General features: G+C 33.4%; 1 pseudogene; it reads left to right on the top strand.

Annotated features, from left to right (window-relative positions):
• The first annotated feature begins 9,120 nt into the window (after positions 1 to 9,120).
• On the top strand, positions 9,121 to 11,885 carry LOC120119956 (annotated as a pseudogene).
• The last annotated feature ends 1,131 nt before the right edge of the window (positions 11,886 to 13,016 follow it).

The raw sequence follows: 13,016 nt of genomic DNA, 5'->3' as shown, positions 1-13,016 counted from the left end.
TTAATGAAGATATGCATCGATGCACTACTGATGCATCGGTGAATAAAATGTATTCGATGTTGTATTATTGCTGAGATGCATCGATGCACTCCTTATGCATCGATGCACCAATTGCATTCGATGTTTCATTATTAATGGGATGCATCGATGCACTACTTATGCATCGATGCATGAATTGCATTCGATGTCTTTATTTTAAAAGAGTGCATCGATGCACTACCAATGCATCGGTGCACATTCAAACAATTTCTGGGTTTTAACCTTGATGCATCGATGCACTATGAATGTGCATCGATGCACTCTTCCCATAATCCTCTTTTTGAACCCGAAAGTTCATTCATTTGGATTAAATCCTTCATGTTTAATCCCCTTTTTCATTCTTAACTCTAGTACACATCCTTAAACCAATTTATACTCATTTATTTCATCTTAAACCTCAAAATCCTATCTTCCATATTTATAATTACATCAATTTGCAACATGTTTCAAATCCTTCTATTACGTCTATCTCTTACTTAGATTGATAACAAGTCAAATCCAACTTTCATTCTTGTTATAACTCTATTCCAATATTCATTTAAGAACTTCAAATCTTTAATCTTCTCTATCTCCTTTATCTTTGATCTTAAGATAACTTAAGCTTTCATTAAGCTTAGTTATCATCAATGATCAAAACCCAATCTTAAACTTAACAAATAATTAACTAAGTAGAATACTCACCTTGAGCTTGGAGATACGGAGGAGAGGAAGAAAAGGAGAAGAAGTTCTGGAGATCCCTACATGCTTATCTCTTAATAAAGAGATAAGATAATTATCTTTTAGATAAAAGACCATTTTACCTTTAATTCCTTAATTATTACTAACATTTAGGATTTATTTCTAGATAAATCCTTGAACTAATCCATTCTTCTACTTTAATCACCAAATTCTAAAATTTATAATTAAGTCACTAACCCCATAGTTTGGGATGTTACAACTCTCCCATCCTTATAAGAAAATTCGTCCTCGAATTTTCATTGCACAAGGAGCTAAAATACTTCTATACTTGTACTATTCATTTTCACCTATTACTTCTTCAATAATCTTTCGTGATATCATAAACTTCACTTCATTACTTAATTCCATTAACATTTTCCCTGAATTCTAATGGGACACCTTCAACATATCCTACTTACTCGAACACTCTGCCCTAATAAGGTTGTCATTACTACATCATTATAAATAATTTCTAATTACATTCTTAATTCTTTCACAAAATACTTCTAATCGATGAATATGCAAACCCATATCAAACATAGTATAATGTATCTTATATCGTAAACCTTATTAGATATTAATATTAATTATACACTCGAGCAGTGGAGCGTATTTCCTGTTAAGTAGAGGATCAAGTTGGCTTGCCTCTACCTCTTCCTCTATGAGACATCGAAGCATATCGCTCCGATGTACTGACTCTTTGTTCCTAATGGACAATCTCTTACGAAATGTCCGTTCACCACATCGAAAATAAGCTCCAGAAACCATTCTACATATTCCACCATGTATTTCCACAAGTGACAACGTCTCTGTTGTGTTCTGTCCTCATCAGATCCTACTGACTGAGTCTGTCTCACTTTCATTTGATTTGATTCTCTAACGGAGGATACTACCGATCCAGATCTTGCCTGAGACTGAAAACCAAAATCTTTACCTCTCTTGAGTGGTGCAGAACTCGATGAAGCCCCTATTCTTTTAGATGGTTGGGTTCTTTGATCCTTAAACCTTTCATTCTGAGCTCTCTCTAGAGCTTTAGCACGATTTATGATTTCTTGAAACGAAGACAAGGTTCAACACTATTAACATTTATTTCAATCTCGGGCGCAAGCCCTCTAATAACCATTCACACGCATCCTTCTCTGTTGGAATTAACTCGGCCACAAAATGACTTAACTTGTTAAATTCACACTCATATTCATATATAGTGAAATATAATTGCTTCAGATTTAAGAATTCTTGCTTCATTTGTCTGATAAACTGATCTACTATATACTTGTGCTTAAATTCTTCTAAGAACAAGGACCAGATCACTTGGTCATTTGTCATTCTCAGAGTGACATTTGTCCACCAAATTCTCGCTTGCCCACGAAGCAAGGAGACCACTCCATCTAAATTTTCCACATCAGAACAGTGGAGTCCATCTAACATTATTTTCACATCATTGAGCCAAAGGTCCGCAACAACAGGACCTTCCTCAACTTCACCTTTGAATTCAGGAGCTCGTAATCTCTTTAATTCCTTTGCTACATTCATCCTCTGAGTAGAGGAAGTAAGAGGTTGAAAACGCGTCAGAATAACATCCAATGTACTGAAGAAAACATCTTGATCTTGTACAGGCACTCCAGTAGGCGACTGTTCTTCACCTTGCCTGGCCAGGGCAGGTGAATTACTACTTTCCGCGGGTCGATCATCTCCCGCTTCATTTCTAAAACTACCTTGTTCAGACATCTATAAAAATACAACCATATAGTTCTATTAGCAAAACAGTATACTTACTATTCCATCAGATCAGAAGTTTCCACTATTTTATTGGCATGTATACCTTATAAGACACTCTAGTCTTCGGTTTATGCCGAGAATCGACTAAACCGTAGCTCTGATACCATTAAATGTAACACCCTTAACTCATATCCGACCCGAATACAAGTCCAAGGTGTCACATTGACTTTTCAAACTTTGACTCTTATTGAAAATCCCGAGAATTTTTAAAACTTTCATTAAAACGAAATACATTAATTTACATAAGACCATAAAATACAAAATCGATCAGAGTATTCGTAATTAACACTTATTACATGCCAACATTCTATACATAACCAAATACATACTTTGTCAATTACTTCTGATCTGATCTTCTAGTAATGATTGTCTTTACCACTTCTATTCTTACTCTTCTCGTTTCTTGGTACCTACGTGTAAATCACTTACACGCTAAGTCATAGACTTAGTAAGGCATAAAACATATAATATTTCATATAATATAAAGCATACATAAACATATACCATCATTATCATTAAGAAACACATTTCAAACCACTTACCTTTGATAACCATTTATAAACCCATCGTATACATATCACATTCAATATGTTTGTTTGATCTCTTTATTAGCCCATGTACACTATTGAGAACTTAAGGTATGTGAGTACATTGAGGTTGTGCACCAATGCTGTCACCACAGCTCGTATCAATTCCCTCATGGGGCACCGAACCTTAGTTCAGTATTCATCCCGAAGGACCAGTCCATAGATCCCGAAGAACCTAGGTAAACAGTCCATATGTCCCGAAGAACATAGGTAAACAGTCCATATCCCAAAGAAATAGGTAAACAGTCCATAGTCCCGAAGAACATAGGTAAACAGTCCATGTCCCGAAGAACATAGGTAAACCCTCGACCCTTGGCATGCCAACTATACCACTAGCTCTCTTATCACATAACATGGGCATTAACTTCATAACAGTTCAATTACTTATTCATATCCTTTTCTTATGAACATATATCTTTTTTTCAGTCACGTACCAAATGTGCGTGTAATCATTGATCTTATAATCACATGTTCATTCTCTTCGGTCACATACCATATGTAGTGTAAACATATATCTAATAATATAACACGCATCACAATTGCATGTATTCACATAAATCATTTTATAGCTTTATTCATATCACATATTCATATAAGCTCATATCTTATTTCACATATACTTTCCATATAACATATATATCTCATAATCACACAATCATATAAGCTCATATCTTATTTCACATATACTTTCCATATAACATATATATCTCATAATCACACAAATCATAACATTGATCACCAATCAAATAACATTTTAGGAGTTACTTCTTACATAGTAACTCCATCACTGGCTCATCGCAAGCCAAATGTTTATTCAATAATATAAGTACAAATTAAATTGCACTCACCTTAGCTTTGCTTTGATTCAATTCTAATCCTTCAGTTGATTCGGAACGGGATCACATTCTATATCTACATAATCATACATAGATCTATATCAGTATCATAACTAATATACTCTAATGGTTCACTCTTTAGACCAATAGAAAAGTCAATTTCATCTTTTAATGAAGGTATGCATCGATGCACTACTGATGCATCGGTGCATAAAATGTATTCGATGTTGTATTATTGCTGAGATGCATCGAGCACTCCTATGCATCGATGCACAATTGCATTCGATGTTTCATTATTAATGGGATGCATCGATGCACTACTTATGCATCGATGCATGAATTGCATTCGATGTCTTTATTTTAAAAGAGTGCATCGATGCACTACCAATGCATCGGTGCACATTCAAACAATTTCTGGGTTTTAACCTTGATGCATCGATGCACTATGAATGTGCATCGATGCACTCTGCCCAGAATCCTCTTTTTGAACCCGAAAGTTCATTCATTTGGATTAAATCCTTCATGTTTAATCCCCTTTTTCATTCTTAACTCTAGTACATATCCTTAAACCAATTTATACTCATTTATTTCATCTTAAACCTCAAAATCCTATATTCCATATGTAATTTAATAATTACATCAATTTTGCAACATGTTTCAAATCCAATTCTATTACTTCATATCTCTTACTTAGATTGATAACAAGTCAAATCCAACTTTCAATTCTTGTTATGAACTCTATTCCAATATTTCATTTAAGAACTTCAAATCTTTAATATTCTCTATCTCCTTTATCTTTTGATCTTAAGATAACTTAAGCTTTCCTTAAGCTTAGTTATCATCTAATGATCAAAACCCAATCTTAAACTTAACAAATAATTAACTAAGTAGAATACTCACCTTTGAGCTTGGAGATACGTGAGGAGAGGAAGAAAAAGGAGAAGAAGTTCTGGAGATCCCTACATGCTTATCTCTTAATAAAGAGATAAGATAATTATCTTTTAGATAAAAAGACCATTTTGCCATTTAATTCCTTTAATTATTACTAATAACATTTAGGATTTATTTCTAGATAAATCCTTGAACTAATCCATTCTTCTACTTTAATCACCAAATTCTGAAACTTTACAATTAAGTCACTAACCCATAGTTTGGGATGTTACAGGGATTACCAAACCCGTCCAGTCCCCGTTTAGCATAAACGATTTTCCCTATCCCCATCCCCGTTTAACATAAACAATTTTTCCCCGTCCCCGTTTAATTTGATTTTCGATTTTCTTCGTCGGGTTCGTATTTTTTTTTGACATCCCTATGCATGAGATCATTTGATAGATATTGACTACAATAATAAAACATGCAATACTTTCATGAAAGAATTTCAACTTTAAGTATCAAAATCAATATTTTTAAAAGTGTATTTTTCGTAATCTATCAACAATACACTTATACTCTATAAACACAATTGTTTAAATTTAAATTTTTTAAAAGAATAATATTCTATATTATTACTAAAACGATTTAATATGTTTAACATAATTAGAATTGCAATCATATTGTCTTGTTCTTAGTCAAGATTAATAAAAAAAACATAATTAGAATTATTATATTTATCAAACATTAGTGAGTCTACTAAAAAAATTAAATTGTTGATCACAAATATTTAATGAATATTATATTATATAATATTATATACTAAAAATTAATAATTTAGTTAACTTTAATAATGTTTACTTGGAATCGAACCGGATTTTCGTTTTAGTTTAATAAAAAATTTAAAGATTGACAACGAAGCCACGTGCCGTGCATGGGATTTTAGGAATTGGTCAGTGATTATTGTCGGGAAGAAAAAAACTAAGAAAGATCAAATATATTGTGAGATCATCCTATCAATAACGTGGATCACATCATACCCATAGGTTTTAAATATTTTGTATGATACAATACCTAAATTAAAAATTCTCTCAATTTCTTAAATTATAAATAATTGAGATTTTATTATTTTTATTATTGTAATAAAACACAACATTATTTTTTAGTTAGCTCATTTTGATATCTAATGCTCCTTTATTTATTTATTCTAAGAATATAACCCAGTTAAAAAATAACGTTAATTAATAAAAAACGTGACACGTGATAAATGATGTTTTTTATGACATGAACGGGCATATATACAACACGTTTCTATTAGTTGACATTGAGATATTTTTAAATTCAATTATTTTAAAATATTATCAGTTAATCTAAATATTTAAACTAATTAATTTTTATTAGTCTGAGTGAATGCAAAGTAATATTTATTTTAATACTTTATATCATTTAACATGTAACGTTTATACATGCATACATAATACTTGAACACGAGATCTTTAGGGATCACAACAATTCATTAATTACAAAGGTCACTAAATTCGTACTTACACCTCTAAATTTTTAATATAAATTTTTAAATTTACATCTCATATTATAAAATCATACATTTATTTTTACGTATAAAAATTTATTTCTAATAATTCTTTAAATTAAAAAAACTACATAGGAAGCTTTTATAACATACTTTTACGTGAAGGTTTTTGCAATTTGCTCGTTTGATTAAAACAATAATACCAATGTGAAATTGGTTTCTCCATAGGAAGTGTAAACAAAGTTACTTAATCGAGCTTGAGATTAAATATCAAGTAATTAATATATGTTAAGTCGAGTAGTAATAATGTAATATATCTTCAGTAAAATTTTAGATTCAAGTCCTATAATACGTTAATATTTATAAGGGTAAACTACATGGGGACCACTCAACTATCATCTCATTTCATTTTGACAGTTGATGTTTTAGTTTTGTTAATCAGATCACTCTACTATTTAAATGTTTCAATTAAGCCACTTGTAGTTAAAATTTAATGCAGAAAATGATGTGGTAGTTAAATATTTTGATATAATTACACATCTAATCCTTGTTACTTATATATTCTATCAATTTGGTCTTAATTTTAATAAATTTAAATATAAGTAATAAGGACCAACTGTATAATTATACCAAAATATTTAACTGTCACATCATTTTCTCCGTTATATTTCAACAACCTGTGACTTGATTAAACGTTTAATAGTTGGATGGTATGATTGACGAAATTGAAATATTAATGATTAAACGTTATATTTAACTGTCACATCACCTTTTCCGTTCTAAAAGTAAAAGAGTTCGAACTAGTAAAACCAATACAAACACACACGATTAGAATACAATCACTATACCACGATCTTTAGAACAAAGAAAAACCTACACAACTCAGAACAAAACTTAGACAATAACTGAGGCACTAAGGGAAAGCACCTGTCAACACCATGCAGCACTGTATCCATCTACTACAGTAGCCGTGAAAAACCACTTCGGCACCACAACCAATTTGAACCAACATTCAACCTACACACAGCCAATAGATGGCCAAACAATATCTAAAGCATCACGACCACTCCTGAACCCAGCTACCTGCAACCAAATGGAGGAGCAACAGATTGCAAATCAAAACCTCCAGCACATCCGACCACTAGCTCGACACCAAAATAATAATCAACATGCAAACTTCAAAAATCCATGAATCGCAGGCTCCCGCAAATTTGCAGCCTTGGACCAAAACCAGTCCTGAAACTCTATTCTTTCGATCCCATATAAACCGAGCTTAGCCGAGCAGCAGTTGTAACCAGTGGCCCTCGCACAGACAAGATTCCCCCCACTAGCACCCAAGATCTACAAACTGGACACGCAGACGGAAGACAGCTGAATGATCCCTGTTACTGACAAAAACACAACCTGATCAGGCCCCACAGAGCATCTTACTTTGTTTGGTGATACTCAAGCATTTGAACCATAGTTCGACCTTCAATAGAATCCCTTAACACTTTTGGCTACAAGAGTTCGAGCCACGGTCAAAGCTTCTGTCAACCAAATCACAAAAATTGCCAAGCTCCACCGCCCAAAACACCATGCCAGAAAGACCTCAGCTGCTACGTTGTGCAAAATGGTACTTCAGCAAATAAGTCCTCATAGACTCCCCTTACTTGTAGAACATCAATCAATCTCGAATGCAACTAGGATTCCTTCAGACGCCCCATCACCTCATGACTCTTGGGAGATTAACTGCACCAGAACATCAGATCAAGCCCCTGCACGCGACTTCCCCTATTCCTTATCTATATACTCTCACAGTATTTCTAGCCTTGCGAAAACACTCTATGCTCCCACTAGACTCAGTGCACCAGAAATTTAGCTCATACCTTCTGATATTGTCCATCCAGAAAACTGCCCCAAGTACTTCATGATCTTCTTCGGTGGAAGCAAAGCTCATCGGCTATATATACGAGTTTCCTTACACGAACCCTCTTTCCTTCGATCAATGCTTAATAAAACCCCACATACGTAATTTCGAAACCCCTTATCAGCACCCACCAACCACAAACCAGGGCTGCACTCCTATCCTATTCGGATATCGGACAACAAAAAGAAAAGTCTCATGAGTCTGATGAGATTTACCTCCTGAAAGAGATCAATGTGTCTGGCACTCTTCTAACATCACTTATAGGTTGGTAATACTCTGGCCATTTCCAATTACACCAGCAGCTAAATCTAAGCACGGCTGATTCATACAGTTTCTCTTCGCTCCAAGTGCTTTGATTAAATCGAACATCGTTCCACTTACAAAAAAGTAGGGCATTTTTTATATTGAGAATATCCAATTGATTTGATTTTTCTCTGAATAATATTCAATAAACGTAAAATTTTTGTTGAAACTCCATAAATTAAATTTGTATTATTTGTTTATGTTTTAATTTTCAACGATTATACAAGTGTATACTACTTTAATCATTTCTTGATAAAATTAAAAGGTGTTCCAAATAAATGTAATAAAAATTATTTTTAACTAAATATAAATAAATATTAAAATTGTTTACTATTAAATATTAATATTAATTAATATATAATTGTAAGTGATAATCAATTTATTACTATAATTAAATAGGAATAAAGAGATATAATTAAAAATTCTAATTTTATTATTCTATATGACCAAACTTAATAGGACCGAACGTTGAATCTAACTTGAACTCAATTATAAAAGAATCCATGGGCCTCTAGCTGCTCCGCTACAAAGAAAGAGGGAGCTGAAAAGAAATCGAGAGCGAGCATGGGGATCGAAGAAAACCTGAAGTCGTTAAGCATCAACGAGGAGGAAAACAAGAACCCTAACCCTAATTTGAAAGACGAAGAAGACGAGGAGCTTGAGGAAGGGAAGATCGCCGGGGAAGAAGACGATACGACATCGTCTCTTCTTTGAAGGGAGGTGTTGTCGAACAACCTCACCCGCTTGAGCATTCTTGGACCTTCTGGTTCGATAAGCCTCAAGCCAAATCGAAGCAAGCTACTTGGGGTAGTTCTATTCGCCCCATCTACACTTTCTCTACCATCGAACAATTCTGGAGGTTATTTTCTGTTTTTTTATATGTAGGCTGTGGATTTTATCGTTTATCTTGAGTTTTTAGATTCTGAATTTTTGATGATATATAAGATTTTGGATTATTGTTCTGAAAATGAGTTTATTTATTTTCATCCTTTGATTACTGTTTGGGGTTAGAGATATAGGAAATGACCTCGAATCATAGTACCAGAGTGTGATTGTGTTGTTGTGGTTGCGAATGTTGCGGACTTTATGGAACGTAAGACGGTTGTTGCATACGAGAATTGTTTCTTAAAGCTCACAATGTTTTTTTATGCCATTGTAGTGTTGTGATGACCTTGAAAACCGTTATGATGCTTTTTTTATGTTGCATTGCAGCCGCAATTTGGTACTATGCCTCCAATGATACTTCAAATACATGGGAAACCGTAGAGAAGTATAACCATATCCATGTCGAATACATTCTCGCATCTGACACACACACACACGACTAAGTTAAAGTAAAACAGTTGGTGTTTGTAATCTTGTGATTATACACGAACATATATATATGATGGTGATGATGAGTGTAAATCGGATTTGCTTTAACTGTTATAGTGGAAGAATGTGTACTTCATGGATCTTGGAGCTGCCTACTGCAGAGTGATGCTTCCTAGAATCTTGTTTCGTCTTAATTGGATGTTTTCAAACTGTTATTTACTTTCTTTATAATCAATGTCGTAGAAAGCTCTTTTATTGATTTAATCTTTGTTTATTAAAAATTTTGGATTGTTGCTTGACGCCTTAGGTGAATAAATTATGTAATAATAGAAAAAACAACTATTCTGACCGTCTCTATTAGGGGTGTGCAAATCTGGGTACTCGGATTTTCGGGTACCTGATTTCCGGGTAACCGGAACTTCCGGGTCAACGATTTCTCGGCCTGTGTCCCGACCCGGATGTTACGGGTATCCGATAATCGGGTACCCGGATTTTGTGGGTACCCGGTAATCGGGTACCCGATATCCGGTTTTTAATTTTTTATTTTCAAATTATTAATTTAAAAAAATATATACACAAATTTAAATGTTCAAAACTTCGAATTACATACTCTAATATCCGAACATAAAATTTAAAAGTTCAAAATACAAAATATAATAATCCATAATATAAATAATTCATTATATTTTATATAATTATATATAAAAAAATAAAAAAAATAAAAACTAAACGGGTACTCGGGTAACCGGGTACCCGGAAAAACTAGATTTTGTGACCCGGGCCCGACCCGGGAAATGTCGGGCCGGGTACCCGACCCGGCCGGGTAATTTTTTTTAAAGAATTATCCCCTTTTTTTAGATCCAGGTCGGCGGGTCGGGTAATTTTGCACACCCCTAGTCTCTATATCACTGCCTTTGATTACTAATTTCATGTGTCACTTCTTTTTGTTTCTCTTTGTTAGTTAATATCATTTGCCTGATTACAGTCTTTACAACAACATACATCACCCGAGCAAGTTAGCCGTGGGAGCGGACTTTCATTGTTTCAAACATAAAATCGAGCCAAAGTGGGAAGACCCTGTCTGTGCTAATGGAGGCAAATGGACTGTAACCTTCCAAAAGGGGAAGTCAGATACATCTTGGTTGTACACGGTATTATTTCAGATGACATAATGCATTTGCTTGTTTATGAAAACTCAATGCTTAAGTGAAAAATGCGGCCTTATCTCTTATTTATTTTTGCTATACTAGTTGCTGGCATTGATAGGAGAACAGTTCGAGTATGGTGATGAGATCTGCGGAGCAGTTGTCAGTGTGAGAGGCAAGCAGGAAAGGATAGCACTGTGGACCAAGAATGCTGCCAATGAAACAGCACAGGTGAATGGAGTTGCTTTGTTACGGAAAATGACTCGTGCAATTCCATAACTGTTCTCATGGGGTATTTTGTTTTTAGTGGCTTGTCAATTTCTAAAACTTTTTGTTTGTTTGATTTTTGTTGATGCAGATGAGCATCGGAAACCAGTGGAAAGAGTTACTTGATTACAACGAAACTATCGGCTTCATATTTCATGTAATGGCTTCTTTTAGATATATGCCGTTTGTTCTTTTTTGTTCATTTTATTTTATGTCTTGAGTTTTGGCCTATATAAACAAACCCCATCTATTTTCTCTTTCAGGAAGATGCGAAAAAGCACGATAGAGGTGCCAAGAATCGCTACACCGTATGAGTTTTTATAGAGTTTTTCTCTAGTACTAGATGCTGTGCACGACGCAAGATTGCTTTCAGGACTCACTGTAAGCACCTGCGGCTTTACTTTGTTGTTGCCTCAGAGTCCTCGGTTGTTTCACCTATGGCTGTATGAGATGCTTTTCGACCGGAACTTCATTTTGTTATGTTCTTGCTTAAAAGGTATCACAGGGTTTTCTTTTTCACATGACCTCAAACCGTATCGATATGGATTGTTTTGTTATTTTTTTACTTGAGTACCCGAATTTTCTTTCGGGTTTGATCACTAGTTAATTTGAGACCAAACTACATACCCTGAACATCCAATTAAATCAAACCAGTTAGACGAGTTGAACCTGTAACTAGAGGTTTTTGGGTCTTTTATGCATGAGGCCTAAGCATGAATTGTTCAATAGGTTGCATCCCAATGATATGTACATGTAGGATTAGTCCTGCAATTCTGATCCGAATCTTAAAACTTGACCCAATTTATTCGAATCTAACTCGACTATATGAAGTCGGTCATCATTTAAAGTCTTGAACTAGTAAGGATCACATCATTAGTGCCATTTCGAGTTGTTTTTGGTTCAAAACATATTAGTTATTTTCATTTCTATTTTTTTAAAATTATCGATTATTTGAATTGTTGGTCAATTTGAACCCAAATCATTAGTGTCACTTCTAACTGAATGTATTTTGAACATTAATAATTTAATTCAAACATTACTTTCAAAGCTTTACCATCAAATTTGTACAGTAAAATCTCTATAAATTAATAATATCGAAATCATATAATTTTATTAATTTAAAGTGGTATTAATTGATAAATTAATAATTTATAAATTTAAAGAGATTTTTTTTCCCGATTTAACGAACGTACATTATTTTTTATTATTATTAAGCTAAGGTGATTAAAAAGTAATATATGTTTTAAATACTCTCAACCATTTGTTCGAACTCGTGACTTCTAAGAACAACAAAGATTCGCTCGAACTCGTGACTTCTAAGAACAACAAAGATTTCTTTAACTACTGAGGAAGTTAGTTCGTATCAATGAATGTACATTATTCTTCATGAATAAAACATATATATTATATTGACTAATTGAATGATGTTTACGATCACTTATTAAATATGATACATATATCCCTAAAAAATAAAGTTTACTATAGTACGTAGTATTAGTCTTAATGCAAATTCATGTATGATAATGAAATGAACAACTACATAAACATCAAATGTTCATAATTAGTCAATCAAAATCAACCGATCATGGGTTCACATATAAAATGAGTCAAAAAATAACCATGCCTTCACATCTAAAAGGTGTCCAAAAACAACAATAGAATCATATTTTACTAATTTGTTTAATTTATATTTGTAAATTTATAGAATTATTAATTTAT

Source organism: Hibiscus syriacus, unplaced genomic scaffold (genome assembly GCF_006381635.1).
Source record: "Hibiscus syriacus cultivar Baekdansim isolate YM2019G1 unplaced genomic scaffold, ASM638163v2 tig00110332_pilon, whole genome shotgun sequence".
Taxonomy (NCBI): domain Eukaryota; kingdom Viridiplantae; phylum Streptophyta; class Magnoliopsida; order Malvales; family Malvaceae; genus Hibiscus; species Hibiscus syriacus.
This window is presented reverse-complemented; position numbering and strand designations above follow the sequence as displayed.